The following is a 19,572-nucleotide window of genomic DNA, read 5'->3' as shown; positions in this document are numbered from 1 at the left end:
AGTGGCTTAAACCATGGCCAATTTTTTCTGCTGTCAGAGGGTACAGGAGAAAATGAAAAAATGGCCAATTTTTAATATCTTGTGATTTTGTACAGGAATTTGGGCTGGTCTAGGTGATTATTCTGTTCCACATGGGATGAATAGAAGTCACTCCATAATATTCAACTAATGAGTAGACTGATCCAGAGGGTCCAAGGTGGCTTTGCTTGCACATCTGTACCCTGCCCAGGGATGGCTGGAAGGCTGAGCTCAGATGAGACTGTTGACCACAGAGTCTACACATGACATCTCCAGGATGATGGTCTCAGGGTAGCTGGAGTTATTGAATGACCCGACTCCTATAGGGAATGTTCCAAGAGATCTGGGCAGAAAATACAAGGCTTTTTATGACCTAGCCACAGAAGACCCAGAACATCATTTCTGTTGTATTCTGTTGGTCAGACAAGCCACAAGGCCAGCACAGATTCAAGGAAAGGGGAATTAGAATCATCACATTTTAATGAGAAGATCAGCGAGGAATTTGTAGCTACTTTTATCATTACATTCCCGTTTATGGGCACTGGAAAATCTCTTATTAACTAGGATTAATCTAAAAGTTATTCTTCTTACCAAAAAAAGTAGAAGAACATGACACTCAGATCCTTAGAAGAAGGAACAAGAAGGAAGACATGAGTGGGATACCCAGAGACCTGTAAAAGAGACCACTTCAATATTAGAAAACAAAATCTTTATTGGTAATAAGAATCTGGTGTAGTCATTTAGCAGCACATATCAGAAGGGGCAAAATCTCTGCAGCAATGTAATTGAAAAATACTTTACATTTAAAATAAGCAATTGCAGATGTGATGGACAGTAAGAATTTCTGCAAATAATGTTAAGGTATTTATACATCAAAACCTTCCCAGCTCAGGTGGTGAAAGACAAGAGCAATGAGAAACCCACAGAAGTAGAAACTGGACAATGAAAAAGAAAGAGAACTGTGGATATGGCAAGAATTAAGTCAATCTCTTTAGCCGAAGATTACTACGTGATTTGAGCAGTTTCTCAACATAGAGGATTAAGCTTTTACTATAAAAATACTATTATATGGTTTTCATATTTGTTGTTATACCAATTATACTTATATTAACCATCTAGTAACTGAATATATATTTATCTTCTCAAGCATTATTTTTGACTCTAGTATTATTTGATGATTGACTCATTAAATGTATGATGAAAGTACAAATAAAAGATTAATAATAAAGAATGGATAGTCAAGAGTAACAACGTGATCATCTAACGATGATATAAGATTCTCATAAACTGGCTGGGTGCTGTGGCTCACGCCTGTAATCCTAGCACTCTGGAAGGCCGAGGCGGGTGGATTGCTCGAGGTCAGGAGGTCGAGACCAGCCTCAGCAAGAGCAAGACCTCGTCTCTACTAAAAATAGAAAGAAATTATCTGGCCAACTAAAATATATATATAGAAAAAATTAGCCGGGCATGGTGGCGCATGCCTGTAGTCCCAGCTACTCGGGAGGCTGAGGCAGGAGGATCGCTTAAGCCTAGGAGTTTGAGGTTGCTGTGAGCTAGGCTGATGCCACGGCACTCACGCTAGCCCGAGCAACAGAGCGAGACTCTGTCTCAAAAAAAAAAAAAAAAGATTCTCATAAACTTTGTAATCTGTTGGATAGTTGAAAACGATATTCTAAATTAGAACAGAAAAGCTAAAACCTCTGTTTTTGCATACCTGATACACAACTTTAAATATTTCCACTGTTTTAAGACAATGGGCCTTTGCCTGAAGGTTTTTCAAGTGATTGCAAATTTCTTTAAAATGTCTGCTTATATTTTGTTTTAAACTTAGAGATAATTACCCTATGGGTGTTGCGGAATGTGTATACAAGTATACAGGAAAAGCATAGATTTCCTTTTTCTCCTTATAAAATAAAAAATAATAGTCTTGCTGTTGACACTGAACCCTTTGGGGGTAAAAATATCAGGAATGTTAGAAAATTTATTCTTCCAGACTGGCAGGCGCCTCGTGAAGGAATTCCGGAATAAAAGGGAAATGTTACAGCTTGTAATACAGTCGATGGGAAAGCAGAGAGCAAGTTATCGAGTGTGATATAAAGAATTCAGAACAAATAGATTAAAAATGAGAGAGAGACTTTCCTGAGAAATGATGTATAACTTTACATAACACGAAATCGGGATATAATGTTCATAGTTTAGCTTCCTGAAATTTATTATAAATTTGCTCTGCACTGTTAATAATATTAGTTGTATAGCCTGGGAAATGATACAAACTGGAGCCAGGCCAGACATAACCATAATGAATGCTCTTTATTCATGTGGGATTGTAATTATGCAAATTAAAACTTAGCTATAGTTACTCTTGCCTCAGTGCTGAATGGATTGTAAGCACAGCTCTTATGAAAATTTGGAATTATGGTCTTAGTGATGCATATTGCATCTGTACATCAGGAAAGGGTTTCAAGTAAAGGCTGTAGAAATATTAATAAAATGTGGCTTTGTTGAGTCTGCACTTGACTGACTTGGTAGTGTGTCTTCATATACAGAGGATTCTTTAGAATTTCTTTCTTAGCTTAAATATGTATATGTCTCTGAATAAAAAATTAATATTTGCATATTGAAGGGAATTCAGAAATTACACAACAGTAATATAAGACACCTGTCATTTTCACCACCTCAAGATAGCTACCATTTATTAATATGTGTACCTGCTTTTCCTTCCAATATCTTTTCATGTATCTGTGTATACTCAGTAGTATTTCAGAAGTCAGTATGGCTTAATGGCTGAAAGTACAATCAGCCCTCCATATCTGTGCATTTTGCTTCGGTAGACTCAATCAACTAGGGATCCAAAATATTCAAGAAAAAAAAAACCCTAATAAAAAAATCAAAACAACAATAAAAATAATACAAATAAAAAACCCCAATATATTATAACAACTATTTATACTATGTCAGGTATTATAAATAATTTAGAGATGGTTTAAAGTATATAGGAGGACATGGGTAGGTTATATGCAAATACTATGCCATCCTATGTAAGGGACTTGAGCATCCTCGGATTTTCGTGTCTGCAGGGTCCTGGAACCAATACCTCAGGAATCCCGAGGGATGACTTTACATACTTTGGAGCCAAAGTGCTTGGATTAAATTCTGGCTTCATCAATCCTATCTATATGAACTTATATGATGTCTCAGTTTCCTCATTTGTAACAGGGATAATAATCTGTTATTGATAGGATTCTTATGGACATTAAATGACGTAATTCCCATTAGATCACAGTAGGACGTGCTCAAGAACAATTAGCTCTGATATCAGTCACATATGTACACAAATGTGCAAAACTGAGATCAACTCTGCTGTACAAATATTTTGTACCCAGAATTATAACTTAACATCATATTATAACTGTTGTCATTAAAACTTATTGGAATCCTAATTTTATGTCTATACAATTCTTCATCATGTGGAAATACTATAATTTATTCAGCTGTTACATATTGTATATATTATGGGTTATTTCTAATTTTCAGCCACATAAGTAAAGCTGGGTGAATATTCATGTCTTCAATGCATTGTAAATAATTTCCTTATGATGAATTTCCCAAGGTTAAATTCAAAGAATTCTTAAAATTTTTGTACATCCTGTCAAATTTCTTTGCAAAAAATATAATTCCAATTCATACTTCCTCTTAAAATTTGTGTCTGACACAATGAATTTAATATTATATATTTTTAAATGTTGATGATTTGTCACAAGAAAAATAATTCTATGTTTGTCTTAGTTTGCAGTGTGACTACCAATAAGATTTCACATTTGTCGTTTTATACCGTTTGCCGATATTCCTATTGGATTATTAGAGTTTTCTTGTTATTTTGAAGATTTCTTAATGTATGAAGGATAATAATACTTTGCTTATTAGATTATGTACAAATAGATTTCTTTTCATAATTTTACATTTGAGATTTATTTTTTTTTAAAAGTACAAGGTTTAAAATTTTATAATTCAAAACTATAGACCTCCTGATTTTTCCATATCTTTTATGATAAGAAAATACTTCCACTTCCATAGATTATTTATTTATAGTTTCTTCTGGTTTGTTTAAGATTTTGTTTGTTAGATATTTAATTCTAGTGCACCTGAAATTAAGTTTGGTGATTATCTAACACTATATTTTTAAAAATAGATTAATTAAAACAAAACAACTTAACAAATTTAAGAAGATTAAAATCATATCAAGTTTCTCTTTTGACTATAAGGGTATGAAACTAAAAATCAGTAACAGGAGGAATTTCGGAAAATTCACAAATAACCTAGAAACTAAACAACATGATCCTGAACAACCAATAAGTCAAAAAAGAAGTTAAAAGAGAAATTAAAAAATAACCTGAGACAAACAAAGATGGACATGCAACAGATCAAATCTTGGTGGATGCAGCAAAAATAGTTCTAAGAGGGAAGTTTATAACAATAAACACATACATCCAAAAAGAAGAAAGAGCTCAAGTAAACAACCTAATATTACAACTCAAAGAACTACAAAAAGAAGAACTAAACACACAGTCAGTAGAAGGAAGGAAATAATGAAGATCAGAGAAGAAACAAATGAAATAGAGACCAGAAAAAACATATAAAAGATTAATAAAACTGAGTTGGTTTTTTTGTAAATATAAACAAAATTGGCAAACCTTTCAATAGAACAAGAAAAAGAGAGAAAATATTCAAATAAATAAAATTAGAAATTAAAGAGGAGACATTACAACTAACACCACAGAAATACAAAGGATAATAAAAGACTACTATGAACAATTATATGCCAAAAATTGGATAACCTAGAAAAAGAGGATAAATTCATAGGAACATGAAACCTACCAACACTGAATCATAAAGAAACGTAAAGTCTAAATAGACCAATAATGAATAAAAAGATTATATCAGTACTTAAAAACCTCTTGCCAATGAAACGCCCAGGACTTGATTCACTGTTGAATTCTACCAAACATGTAAAGAATTAATGCCAATCCCTCTGAAATTCTTTCAAAAAATTGAGAGGAGGGAACACTACCAAATTCACTTTATGAGGCCAGAATTACTTCGATATCAAAGCCAGACAAGCATACTACAAGAAAAGAAAATTATAGGCCAATATCCCTGGTGAACATAGACTCAAAAACCCTCAAGAAAAATAGTAGCAAACTGAATTCAATGGCATATTAAAAGCATACTCACCAAGATCAAGTGGGATTTATCACTGGGATGCAAGGAGAGTTCAACATATGCAAATAAATAAATGTAAAACACCACATTAACAGAATAAAGAACAAAAACCATAATCACCTAAATAGATGCAAAAAATAATTTGACAAAATTTGACATCTTTTCATGATAAAAGCTCTTAATAAGTCTGGGTGTGGTGGCTCATGCCTGTAATCCTAGCACTCTGGGAGGCTGAGGTGGGAGGATCGTTTGAGCTCAGGAGTTTGAGACCAGCCTGAACAAGAACAAGAACCAACTCTACTAAAAGTAGAAAAACTTAGCCAGGTGTGGTGGCACACGCATGTAGTCCCAGCTACTAGGGAGGCTGAGGCAGGAGAATTGCTTGAGCCCAGGAGTTTGAGGTTGCTGTGAGCTAGGCTGATGCCACAGCACTCTAGTCCCATCAAGACTGTCTATAAATAAACAAACAAATAACAAGGTATAGAAGAAATTTTCTTCAACATGATAATGGCCATATATGACAAGCCCACAACTAATATCATACTGAATGATAAAAAGTTGAAAGCTTTCCCTGTAAGATCAGGAAAAAGACAAGGATACTCATTCACTCTTGCCATTTCTATTCAACATATTACTGCAAGTTGTAGCCAGAGCAATTAGGCAAGAGAAAAAAAATAAAAGGCATCCTAATTGGAAAAGAAGAAGCTAAATTGTCTCTGTTTGCAGATGACATCTTATATTTAGAAAAACCTAAAGACTCCACTAATAAACAAATTCAGTAGAGTTACAGGATATAAAAACCAATATACAAGAAATCAGTAAGGTTTCTATACACTAACAATGACTTATCTAAAAAAGAAATTAAGATAACAATTCCATTTACAATAGCTACAAAAAATTACTTAGGAGTAAATGTAAAGAAGGTAAAAGATCTATTTGCTGAAAAATATGAAACATTGATGAAAGAAACTAAAGATACAAACACATGAAAAGATATCCTGTATTCATGGATTCAAAGAATTAAATTGTTAAAATGTCCATACTACTCAAAGAAATCTACAGATCCAATGCAATCTCTATCAAAATCCCAACAGCATTTTTCACAGAAACAGAAAAAGCAATTCTAAAGTTTGTATGTAACCATGAAAGACCCTGCATATCTAAAGCAATCTTGAGCAAAAAGAATAAAGATGGAGGATTCATATTACTTGATTTCAAAATCTACTACAAAGGTATAGTAATCAAAACAACATGACACTGCCATAAGAACAGACACATAAACCAATGGAACAGAATAGAGAGCCTAGAAATAAATCCACATTGATTTTATAAATCAATAAATCAATTGATTTTCAACAAAGATGCCAAGAACATACAATCGGGAAAGGACAGTCTCTTCAATAAATGGTGCTGGGAAAACAAGATATACACATGAAGAATAAAACTAGACCATTATCTCACATCATATACAAAAATCAATAAAAAATGGACTAAAGACTTGAACATAAGACCTGAAACTGAAAAACTACTAGAAGAAAACATAGAGGAAAATCTCCATTGGTCTGGACAATGACTTTTTGGACATGAACCCAAAAGCACAGGCAAGAAAAGAAAAAATAAACAAATGGGATTACATCAACCTAAAATTTTCTGCACAGGCCAAGGAAACAATCAACAGAGTGAAGAGGCAACCTATGGAAAGGGAGAAAATATTTGCAAATCGTACATCTGATAATCAGTTAATAACCAAGACATATAAGGAACTCAACTCAATAGTAAGAAAACAATGTGATTAAGAAATGGACAAAGGACCTAAATAGATATTTTTTTCAATAGAAGATATACAAATGACTAGCAGGTATATAAAAAAATGCTCATCATCACTAAGAATCAGGGAAATGCAAATGAAAACCACATTGAAATATCACCTCCCATCTGTTAGAATGACTATTATCAAAAAGATGAAAGATAGCAAGTGTTGGCAAAGATGTGGAGAAAAGGGAACCCTTGCACACTGTTGGTGAAAATGCAAATTAGTACAGCCATTATGGAAAACAATATGGAAGTTTCTTAAAATTTAGAAATAGAACTACCATATGATCTAGCAATCCCACTACTGGGTATATATCCAAAGGAAATGAAATCAGTGCGTGGAAGAGATAGCTGCACTCCTATGTTTATAACAGCATTATTTGTGATAGCCAAGACAAGGAATCAGCCTAAGTGTCCATCAGTGGGTGAATTCATAAAGAAATTAAAAAAGAATGAAATCCTGACATTTGCAACAACATGAATGACCGTGGAGGACATTACGTTAAGTGAAATAAACCAGGCACAGAAAGACAAATACTGCATGATCTCACTTACATGTGGAATCTAAAAAGGTAGAACTCATAGAAGCAGAGAGTAGAATGGTGGTTACCAAGGACTGGGGGCAGGGAGAGGATTGGGGAAATGTTGGTTAAAGGATACAAAATTTCAGATAGGAGGAATAAATCCAAGAGGACATTCTGACTATAGTTAATAATAATGCATTGCATACTTACAAATCACCAAGAGAATAGATTTTAAGGGTTTGCATCACAAAAAAAGATAAGTATGTGAGGTAATGCAGATGTTAATTAACTCAATTTAGTCATTCTACAAGGTATATATATTTCAAAACATCATGTCATATAACATAAATATGTACAATTTTTATTTGTCAATTAAAAAATTTAATTAAAAAATTCTTAATTTTAAATGTTGGTGAAAGTGTGTGAGAAGACAGCACTGGTTGTTGATGGAAGAGTAAACAAATCAGTTATTTTGTAAGACAATTTGGCGGTATTTGTTAAGCTTTTTAGACCTAGCAATTTTATTTCTTCAATTCTATCTCAAATAAGCATTCTTGCATATGCTTTAAATATCTTTATGATGACATTCATTGCCAAAGTGTTTATAATAAGAAAAGCCCATATTATACCAAAAGTCCATCAACTTGGGTGGCAGGTAGGGAGAGGGAAGGTATGGTTAAATAAATTATAGAGCATTTACTTTCTTGGGAATACTGTGTTGCAATTAAAATAAATAAAGTTCCATATACTGACATGGAAAGATCTCTATGACACTAGATGAAAAGTAAAATCACAGAATAACTTTTAATTTGATCCCTTTTTAAAAAACATATGTACACAGACATGTATATAAATTCATAAAATGGATGGACTTAAATCTACTAACAGTCCTTACTTTCATGGAGGGAAATAGGAATTGAGGTGTATTTAATGAAGACTTTTGAAATTCTTTCCATATACTCTTCTGTTGTTCAATGTAGGTATTAGTTTTCTATTGTTGCATCTGTGTATGACTTGCACACAAAAAGTAAACACTAGTAATGTAAAATAATGAGATACTAAAAATAGATTATCCTTCATTATTTATTTAATAAGCTATCATTTTCTGATTGGCTGACAATACTTCTTTATACACACATGTTCTGCTTTCATTGTGCCATTTGTTAAATTCTTGCTACTAAAACATGTGTTTAAAAATGTGCTTTATAAAAATATAGTTTTATTACTTAGATCAGTGTTCATGTACCAGGAGAGTGGCACTACTCATTACAAAATTCTCGTATTAATCAACTAATATTAAGAATTCTTCATTAATTATTAGAAAATAATTGCAAGGAATTGTAGTACTCTATTTCCAAAAGTTTATTTAGTAAAATAACTCTGCTGTGCCATTACCTAGGTGACGGTTAACAAAATGACCTAATTTAGAAAAATGCTGAAATTTTGTCATCTGCATCATTATCCCTTTTCTAATATTACTATAAATTTCTTTCTTCACTTAAATAAAGTGTAAGGATATACTTTATTTTCTTGCTTCTATAAAAATCTGTGCAATAGACGTCAGCAGTGTACAATCATACTATAGCCTAAATGAGTTTTCATTTTAGCAATTTAATTTGAATTTTAAAATTAAATATTTTCTAAATCATATATATACACACACATACATATCTCCTTATGGTTATGTAAGTAATTCTTGATCACAGGAAATCTGAAAAATACAGAGACATATAAAAAATTTAATGTCATTCAAAACTGATCACCAGAGAAAACCATGTTAACATTTTGGTGTATCTGCCTCCATTTCCCTGTGCATGCTTAGGAAAAGAGACAATTTCTGAAAGAAATTAGAGTTTTTGAATTTTTTTCCTGTCAAAAACACATACATAGGGTATTTTTACACTACACAATATTTTTAAACAAATGTCCTCAGAGTCTAGGTGGCATTTTAGTACATGAGTTTTCCATAATTTAATGAATTCTATGTCTTGAACATTTATATTGTCTACTTCAAAAAGCTATTATAATGGTATGAGTACTTGTCTAGCTAGATTGTTATGCAGTTTAATTACCTTCTAAAGATAAATTACTAAAAATTGAATTACTAGGCCAAAGAATATGAACATATTTTAGGTTCTTATCCATATTGCCAGATTGTACCCCATGAAGTTTGTACCAATTTATGCTCCTAGCAACAGTGAAAATATCCTTTTAACCACGTCCTACTCTGCACTGGCTATTTAAAACAACACAGGAGGGAAAACCCTGTCAATTTGATTGGTATAAAAGTATATTTCATAATTAAAATATTGGCCATAAGTTCCTCAATTGAATGGGTAAGTACCCTTTCAATAATCTTTAGAAAAAACTGCTTTTTGTCTTCTGCCAGTTTTCTTTCAAACCAGCTTTAAAGGAAATTTCAATTAAACAATACTATGAAGCACTTAATTGAGATTAGGTTAAGCCTAAAATTGATTTGGGACAAACTGACATTTTGACAACATTCCATCTTTTCCAAGTAGCATGTTATTCCTTGCCACTTATTTAAATCATATTTTATATTCCTTAGTAACTGTTTTCTTTACATAGCCGCAACATATTTTGAAGGTTTATTCCTATATATTTTATGAATTTGGTATTTTTATGTGTGAGAAATTTGATGAATTTTGCTGCCACTGAGGATAAAATCCTTTTTCTCTTTGATCGTCTAAGCACTAATTTCAAAATTAGGGAGAAGCAGTATAACCTGGTAATTAAAAGCTCAGGTACTGTAGCTAGACTTTCCCATCTGCATCTGAATTCACTTCTTACCACGTGACTTGGGTGAGCTGGGCGTGCAGTATCTCTCTTTCCGTTTCCAGAGCCCTGGAGCCTCTGTATCCTGCGTCCTGCTGTGTTTGCAGAGACTGGCTCCTAAGACTCACCTCACAGGGGCTTTCTTGCCTTCTGGCTTCTGGTTAGGTCCAGCCAATGAGGGCATTAGCAGGAAATCAAACTGGGAGGAAAGTGAGGGGAAGGTATTTATTTCTAAGACCCCTTCCTGCTTAGTGCCAGGCGCTGTGTCCTATCACGGGTCCTCCACACAACTACCCTTCAGGCTTGTATGTGGTCACACGTCCTTGCTGTTGCTAGCCTAGAGTCCTGCTGGATCGTCTGGGGGGGTTTCTCTGACACATTGCCCATGTCTGGGTAATGACTCTATTATCCAGCTTGAGTGTATCATCTGCTTCTTACTAGGATCTTGAATAAAAAGCAAATAGCACACGGGAATAGTACATATCCTTGTAATTTTTCTCATATTATTGAAAATATCTCTTGGCTTTCACTATGATTATAATTTTGGTAATCAATGTAAGATAGGCATTCTACATTTTGTTCAGTATCATTCTCTTTGTGATTTTTCTAAGTTTTATCAGGAAGGGTTGTTGAATTTTATCCTCTGCATTTGGTATATTTGTTGGTTTTTAAATTGTACTTGTTGATGTGTTATTTTATATTGTGATTTTCTATCAATAAGTCATCCTTTTATTCCTGAAATAGTGCAAATTAAATTTACTTTGCTAATATTTCGTTTTAGATTTTTAAAAATCACTCTCAACGGAATGGCAGATATCTGGAGGTCATTTAAAACAATAGACGTAGGAAAAATAACGCCCTTAAACTGACATTTATTTAAGTATAAGTCACTTTGAATAACTGAAAATTTTAGTAGCTGTTTGTCACCCAAAGTTCCTTTTTGTGCTATTTCCTACGGTTTGTGGTCCAGAAGCAATTGGACCAATACTAGCTTTTAAGAAGCAATATTTTGGCAGGTCATGTCAGAGTGGGGGGAGACTGACCACAGACTAATATCTAGTAATAATTATGTCTACGCCGGAGTGAAGAGAGTACAAAAAGATTGAATGTCTTCCTCCCTTTTTTTGTTCTGAAAAAAATTACTCTGTTCTTTCAGTTGTGTTTCTTATTCCAATCCTATCAAGCTTGGATTTAGAATCCAGGCCATCAATTTATAGCAATTGGTAATTTCAATATTTTATACCTGTTATATCATGCAATACTGTTTTATTTCAAGCATGAATTTTCATTTTGGTTTACATGAATCAATTTCATCATGGCAGGATCTTCAGCACAATATCTCCCTAGGGATAAGAATAGTTTTATTTAATATTTGTACAACTTATTATATATTTGTACAACTTATTATATATTTGATGCCAAGCGCTTGAAACATTAGAATCATAATATAAAATTGCTGAGCCATTGACATAAGGGAACAAACACTATTTAGTTCTGTCCCTGATGAGTCTGGCATTGAAAACAGAAGAAAGAATACAAAGATTGTATTGGTATTTTTCAGTGACATTCTATTTGGTTTAATGTAACTAAATATAAGGACAGAATCTGCAAATATTAAACTTTATATTTTCACTCAAAATTTTGTCAGGTAATAGCTAGTAATGACAAAATGTTGTTTATAATAAAAGATAGTTATAAATAGCAGAGAAGATTTAGAATTTGTTTGAGAAGAGCTAAGCTGCTAAGTTCCTTAGTGGAGAATTTACTTTTTGGCATGTTTACTTATTTATCGTTCCTCTTCACACTGCACTCCCTAGCTAAGGATGTTCCCTCACTCTGAACCCACAGGCATGTGAGAATTCCTTTCCCACAATAAACTTGCTTTACAAGCTCTCCTTTCTAGTGTTCTTTTGTGATTTAGAAACTGCAAAAGCAAGTGTGAGAACATACAATATCTAGTAAAAGCCAGCATTGCTGAATGAACTCATTAAAGCCAAGTGGGAATTGCAAACTCTGAAAATTAAAACATCTGAACATCTGTTAAAATTCAATCCGTGTTTCTTCTTTGAGAAAAATAACAAATCTGATCGACTCTTGGTGTAGCATCTCAAAAGAATAAACAAAGAAGCTTGATAAGTAAAATTAATTTGGCAGATGGTTCAATAAGATAGGATCTGGGACAATTCTTGGAAAGTTTCCTTGATTCCTTTTGCAAAGTAAATGTAAATCAAGAAAATTCCTAAGCAACAATGAAGTGAAACTGAGGTATTGTATTTACCAATAGTATAAGAAATATAAAATGACTAAGATCAACTAAATTATTTGTGAAGAAAAGAAAGAAAAGTCAATTGGCGTGTACTTTATCAGCAGATATTTTAAGTTATCAGAAAAGTTGAAAGTTTGTTTTTAATTTTATTTAAAGTTGTTGGTTTACACAACCTTTGTTTTTTACAAAGTACTTTTCCCTGCTCTAAGAACAGGCCTTATGAAGTTACTTTACATTCTTCTTTATTTTCTTTTTTTGCATGCTTTTGCAGTTGGCTTTTTCTGACAATAGCAAAATGAAATGTTTGCAAGATTTGTCAAAAAGTCAAGTTTCTATAGACTATATATTATGGACATTCAAAAAGCATCTCATATTCCAGTATTGCTGTAAATAGGACATTTAACATTTACTATCTAGGAGCAGCCAAATTCCTAACTCTCCTATCATAATTATTTATCATTGTTCTCTGTCTAGCCTCTCCACATTAAGGTGTGATCTTGAGTCTCCCACTCAAGAAATTCTTAATTTTTTCATGTGGTGGCAAATTTTTAAAACGACAAGGAAAAAAATTCATGATCAGTGTTACATGCTTTATGTTAGAAATATGATTTTATTCCCAAAGCTACCGTTTCCTTAAGCCACTGAAGCATACACACCTATATGGCTGGCCCCCACAAACTGAGGGCCTGAAACATGGGCTCCAGGCCCACCCCATCCCGTCACTGTACTTTTACTTCAAGTAGAACACTCGAGGGAGGAGGGATGGCTCACAAAATTCTCCTGACCTTTGATTTTGTTCTCCAGATCAGATGCTGCCAATAAGGCTGTTTGGTGTCCAGTTTCAAGCCACATGGTTTTTGAGCTCCCAGATGTAGATTTATCAAGCATGTCTGGTATTTTTGTGAAAACCATCTGGAAACATAAATCGAAAGACCTTCTTCAAGCTCTGAGAGGTAGTTCTCCACGTGGACACCTCCACTGCATTCACTTTTACCCAGGTGCTGTTTCCACACCTGCTGCCCTTCCAGTTGCAAGTTCCAGTGTCGTCTTCTGTGCTGCTATCTTTTAGGCATCTAGACTCCAGGCTGGGGTTGAGATTGAACTTCTGGAGGATTTCACTATTCCTCCATTAATATCTTCTTTTCCACAGGTCCCCTTTGTCCTCTTTTGTCTCTATTTGCACCTTCCTCCCCTGTCACCCTAGCTCCAGCTGCCATCAGCCTCCTTTTACACAACCTCACTTCCTTGCCAAGGTTTTCACAGTCCTTATCTTACATTGGGAAAGGAAATAGTAAAGCAGATTCTGACTTTAGATACATGATATTTCCAAAATTAATGCATGTACAGGATAAAAACTGAAAGTGGTACAAAAGGGTGCAGAGTTAAAGGTGCATTTTCCTCCCGCCCTTGGTTTCTATTTATGTGGTTCTTGACTTCAGAGGAAACTCCTACTCTTGGTTTCTTATGTACCTTTCTAGAGATAGATAAGATATGCATATTAGATTGAGGAAGTCTGTTCTTAGTTGGCTGTGGATTTTTATTGTGAATGGGTGTAAAATTTTATCAAGTATTTTTTTAGTGTCAATAGAGATAATTATATGAGAGTTTTCTCCTTTACAGGCATACTTTGGAGATGTTGCCAGTTCGGCTGTGGACCACTGCATTAAAGTGAATATCTCAGTAAAGTAAGTCACACAAATTTTTTGGTTTCCCAGTGGACATAAAAGTTATGTTTACACTGTACTGTGATCTGTTACGTATGCAATAGCACTATGTCTAAAAAAAGCAACATACATATCCTAATTAAGAAATACTTCATTGTTAAAAACTGCTAACAGACATCTGAGCCTTCAGTGAGTCGTAATCTTTCTCCTGGTGGAGGGTCTTGCCTCCATGTTGATGACTGCTGACTGGTCAGAGTGGTGGTTGCTGAAGATAGGGGTGGCCATGGCAATTTCTTAAAAGAAAATAATGATGAAGTTTGTGGCATCAGTTGACTCTTCTTTCCATGAAATATTTTTGTGTAGTATATGATGCTGTTTATCAAAATGCTATCAGCATTTTACCCACAGTAGAACTTCTTTCAAAATTGGAGTCACTCCTCGCCAACCCTGCTGCTGCTTTATCAATTGAGTTTATGTAATATTCTAAATCCTTTGTTGTCATTTCAACAATGTTCAGACCATCTCTGGCAGAGATAGATTCCATCTCAAGAGATTACTTTTTTTGCTCATCCTTAAGAAACAACTCCTTATCTACTCCAGTTTTATATGACATTATAGCAATTCAGTCACTTATTCAGGCTCCACTTCTAATTCTAGTTCTCTTGCTATTTCTACCACATCTGTAGTTATTTCTTTCACTGATGTCTTGAACCCCTCAAAGTCATCTGTGAGAGAGCAATCAACTCTTTCAAATTCCTATTAATGTTGATATTTTGACCTCCTCTCATGAATCAAGAACGCTCTTAGTGGCATCTAGAGTGCTGAATCCTTTCCGAAAGGATTTTCATTGACTTTTCCCAGATCCATCAGAAGGATCACTATCTATGGCATCTTTAGTCTTATAAAAGGCATTTCTTAAATAATAAGACTTGAAAGTCACAATTACTCTTTAATCCATGTGCTGCAGAATGGATACTATGTTAGCAGGCGTGGAAACAACATTAATCTCCTTGTACATCTCCATTAGAGCTCCTGGGTGACTAGGTGCATTATCAGTGGGCAATAATATTTTAAAAAGAATCTTTTTTTCTGAGGAGTAGATCTCACCAGTGAGATTAAAATATTTAGTAAACCATGCTGTAAATATATGTGCTTTCATCCAGGCTTTGTTTTCTCATTGATAGAGCACAGACAGTATAGATTTAGCATAACTCTTAAGAGCCCAGCATTTTCAGAATGGTAAATAGCCATTGGCTCCAACTTCAAGTCACCAGTTGCATTAATCCCTAGCAAGAGTCAGCTTGCCCTTTGAAGCTTTGAAGCCAGGCACCGACTTCTCCTCTCCAGCTATGAAAGTCCTAGATGGCATCATCTGCCAATATAAGGCATTTCATCTGCATTAAAAATCTGTTGTGTAGTGTAGCCACCTTCATAATTTATCTTAGCTTGATCTTTTTGATAACTTGCTGCAGTTTCTACCTTAGCATTTGCTGTTTCACCTTGCACTTTTGTGTTATGGAGACAGCTTCTTTCCTTAAATTTCATGAACCAATCTCTGCTGGCTTCAAACTATTCTTCTGCAGCTACCTCAACTCTCTGAGCCTTCATCGAAATGAAGAGAGTTAGAACTTTGCTGTGGATTAGGCTTTAGGTTAAGGGTATGTTGTGGCTGGTTTAATCTTTTGTCCAGAGCACTACAACTTTCTCCGTATCATTGATAAGTCTCTTTTACTTTCTTATTCATGTGTACACTTTTAATTTCTATGAAGAACTTTTCCTATGCATTCACAACTTGGCTGTTTGGCATAAGAGGAGTAGTTTTTGGCCTATCTCAGCTTTTCATATTCCTTCCTCACTAAGCTTAATCCTTTTTAACTTTTAATTTAAAGTAAAAGATATGTGGCTCTTTCTTTCACTTGAATTCTTAGAGCTCATTGTACAGTTATTAATTGACCTAATTTCAATATTGTGTCTTAGGAAATATGGAGGCCAGAGGAGAGGGAAAGAGAAGGGGAAACAGCTTGTTGGTGGAACAATCAGAATATACACATTTAGTGATTAAATTTGCTGTTTTAAATGAGCGTGGATCATGGCACACCAAAATAATTACAATAGCAAAATCAAAGATCACTGATCACAGATCACTGTAACAAATAATAATAAAAAAGTTTGAAATATTGTGAGAATTACTGAAACTTGACTCAGAGACATAAAGTGAGCACATGCTATTGGAAAAATGGTACCAGTAGACTTGGCTCAATACAGGGTTGCCGCAAACCTTCAATTTGTAAAAAACGCAGTAATTAAACGCATTACTGAAGTGCAGTAACGTGAAGGGCAATAAGGCAAGATATGCCTGTACTCCATTAATGTGGTTATATAGTAAATCACATTTGTCGATTTCCTAATGTTAAACCATGTTTGCATTGCTGAAATAAACCCTACTTAATAATGATATATTAATATTAGTGTAATGCAGTATTGGATCCTATTTACTATTGTATTGGCATTTTTACATCTATGTTTATAAGATGAAGTTAGCTTGTAATTTTATTTTATTTTACAATTATTGTCTGTTTTTTATGCTAGTCCTATAAAAGGAATTAGGTAGCTTTTCATTTCTTTCTTACTCTTTTGCACTTTTCCTCCTCTCTTTGGATTTTTTTAAAAATTCTGAATCATCTTTCATAAAATAGTGACTATCATGCTCTGATTCATGGTGGGAGTGGGAGGGTTTGACTATTAGTTCATTGATTATTGATTACTCAGGTCTTCTAAATTTCTTTGTAAGTCAACACTGGTCATTTTAAGAAAAGCTTCCTATTATGTTTGCAAGTATATTGATGTAAAATTTTTCATTATACTGATTCTGTGTTTCTTTTTTTCATCAGAAATATTTTTTATTTTTTCAAACTTTTTTTCTTGGTTGACTTTACTAAAACTTCTCTTATTGTATTGGCCTTTTTTAATAAATTGCTCTAATATTTGCTTATTTGTATGTTTGACTCTGTATTAGTTAGCTAATCTTTACCCTGTTTTTGATAGTACCTTCCATATATTTTCCACAGGTTTCTTTTCTAGTTTTTTGAGGGTTTTTTGGTTATTTATCATATATTTTATAATTTTCACTTTAACATATTTCTTATTTGTGGATGTGATTATATTTTCCAAACAATGTGTTTTTAATTTTTAGAAATTATTTATTTCTAATTTAATTGCATTAATGGCCAGAATGCTTTCATTATGATCTTATTTCTACCCAACTTTCCCATTAATATTGTCCATTTTGTGTTTTACTACCTCCATAATACTTTTATTTTATAGTCACTCATTACTTTTCATGAATTTTCTCTATTATTTTAAAACTTTAATTTTATGATTTTTAAAATATATTTCAAAATGAAAAATGTACAAAAGGGTCTATGGTGAATTTCTCTATCATTCTTCCAGCTACCCAGTTCCCTTCTCCTCTGGAGGTTCTAATCTTATTAATTTCTTAAATAGATAAAGGTAGTTAAACAGGAAAAAAAGTTCCAATAAAACCTCCAAAAACATGTCAATATGAACAGATAAAGGCCTTATGTGCAATTAATAATGTCCAATTTCCAGAGATGTAAAGATTAACTGAGACATTAAAGCTCTTAATATGATAATTGGGATACAATAAATGCTAAACCAATGGGAAAAATGGATACACACTTGTGTTCATTATTTATTAATGCCATTGGAGGCTGGATGGTAGCTAAGAATACAGACTTATTTAGGGATATTAATTTATTTGAATAGAAATAAAATTAATAGATTTTAAAATAAATAAATAAGATGCTCCTGGATAGGATTCCCTTTTTTGTCACTTTTTGATTGTGTGATATTGGATGAGTTACTTTAACCTCTTGAATTTTCCTATTTACTCTACGAAATGGGCATCACAATAATACTTACCTCTTAGAATTTTATCAATAAATGTAATCATGGATATAAAAAGTATGTACACTTAAATCATGCTATTGCCTGGAAGATAGTAAGTACTCAGTTTGCAGATTACCGTTATTATTATTTTCTTAGTGGCAGTAATTAATGATATTACAATTTTAAAATCATAGTGTTTATTTGGGGGACCAGTAATTGATCCAGTTTAGACTGGAGAGAGAGGCTAGATGTAGATCAGAAAATTTAAACATTGACTGGAATGTGGCTCTCTCAGCGTTTGGCCATAGTAAAAATTGTATTCAATTAGTTTCTTGGGTGTTATTACATTTTAAAATATAAAATGTAAATGTAAGACATATTTGTGTCCGTTGTGCAGAAAATGAATAGAGCTGCCTAAATATAATAGAGGATGATCAATCTGTGGGTTCCTAGGGGACCTCAGAGATTAAGGGAATCACAACCATGTTACCACCAACCGCCTTACTTGCTGTCTTACCTAACTTTCTGTTCCTCCTCAACACCAGCTCCAGACAAGTCCACAGCTTTAAGTTATGCATATAGTGGGTGGGAGAAAGCAGGAGTAGGTGGGGAAGACTGATCTGGGTAGGAGGTAGGCTGATTGCCAGATTCCCCAGGGTGATAGAGAAAGCTTTTTATTATAATTTAGTAGAAAGTCTTATGCCAAAAATGTTTCCATAAATAAATACAAATGTTGGTTCTTGTTGAAAAATGCAAATCAGATGGTTTCAATGTTTTAAACCTTACTTGGAATACCTTAAATAACAAGCACAAACATTTATGTGTGTGTGTGTATATATATATTTAAATGTATACCAAATTAAGCACATAGAAAATATTATAAAATGGAACTAATAGGCCCCCACCAGCATCCTGACATCAGACTGAAATGCAAATCAAATAATACAACCCTGGAAGCGCTGCAGGAACTTTCATCACCGCAGCAAGTATTCATTAGACCTTTCCTTAGGTTGTATTTAAACAATCACAGCCAAAAGCAGACAGAAATAAACATCTGGTCTGTCTGGCTGCATTGTTCCTATTCTAAAATATTAATCTTCTACTTAGAGGGCATCAAAACAATCTTGGGCAGATAAAATATGCCAGTATCTGATCACAAGTCTGACTGTTGTATATCACGTAGAATTGGCCTGGTCTTTCTTCTCTACCGCTGAGGCAGGTATTACGAAACTCTCTTAGAACTAGGATGTTGCTGTAAATTATAGAGACCTGGTGGTTAAGTTAAACTAAGATTGTCCATTTCTCATAAAACATCTGTAGAACATTTGGATATTACTTCATTTGCATAGATGATAAATATATA

At 33.6% G+C, this 19,572-nt stretch overlaps 1 long non-coding RNA gene across 1 annotated transcript in view; it reads left to right on the top strand.

Moving 5' to 3' along the window:
- The window catches only part of LOC123646273, a 96,289-nt gene that overhangs the window by 19,551 nt on the left and 57,166 nt on the right, over positions 1–19,572 (top strand). Inside the window, exon 2 of the long non-coding RNA XR_006737845.1 lies at positions 14,257–14,321. This is a non-coding gene — a long non-coding RNA (uncharacterized LOC123646273). The remainder of the gene's footprint in view (positions 1–14,256; positions 14,322–19,572) is intronic.

The sequence above is a fragment of the Lemur catta genome, chromosome 10 (assembly GCF_020740605.2).
Source record: "Lemur catta isolate mLemCat1 chromosome 10, mLemCat1.pri, whole genome shotgun sequence".
NCBI classification, from domain to species: domain Eukaryota; kingdom Metazoa; phylum Chordata; class Mammalia; order Primates; family Lemuridae; genus Lemur; species Lemur catta.
This window is presented reverse-complemented; position numbering and strand designations above follow the sequence as displayed.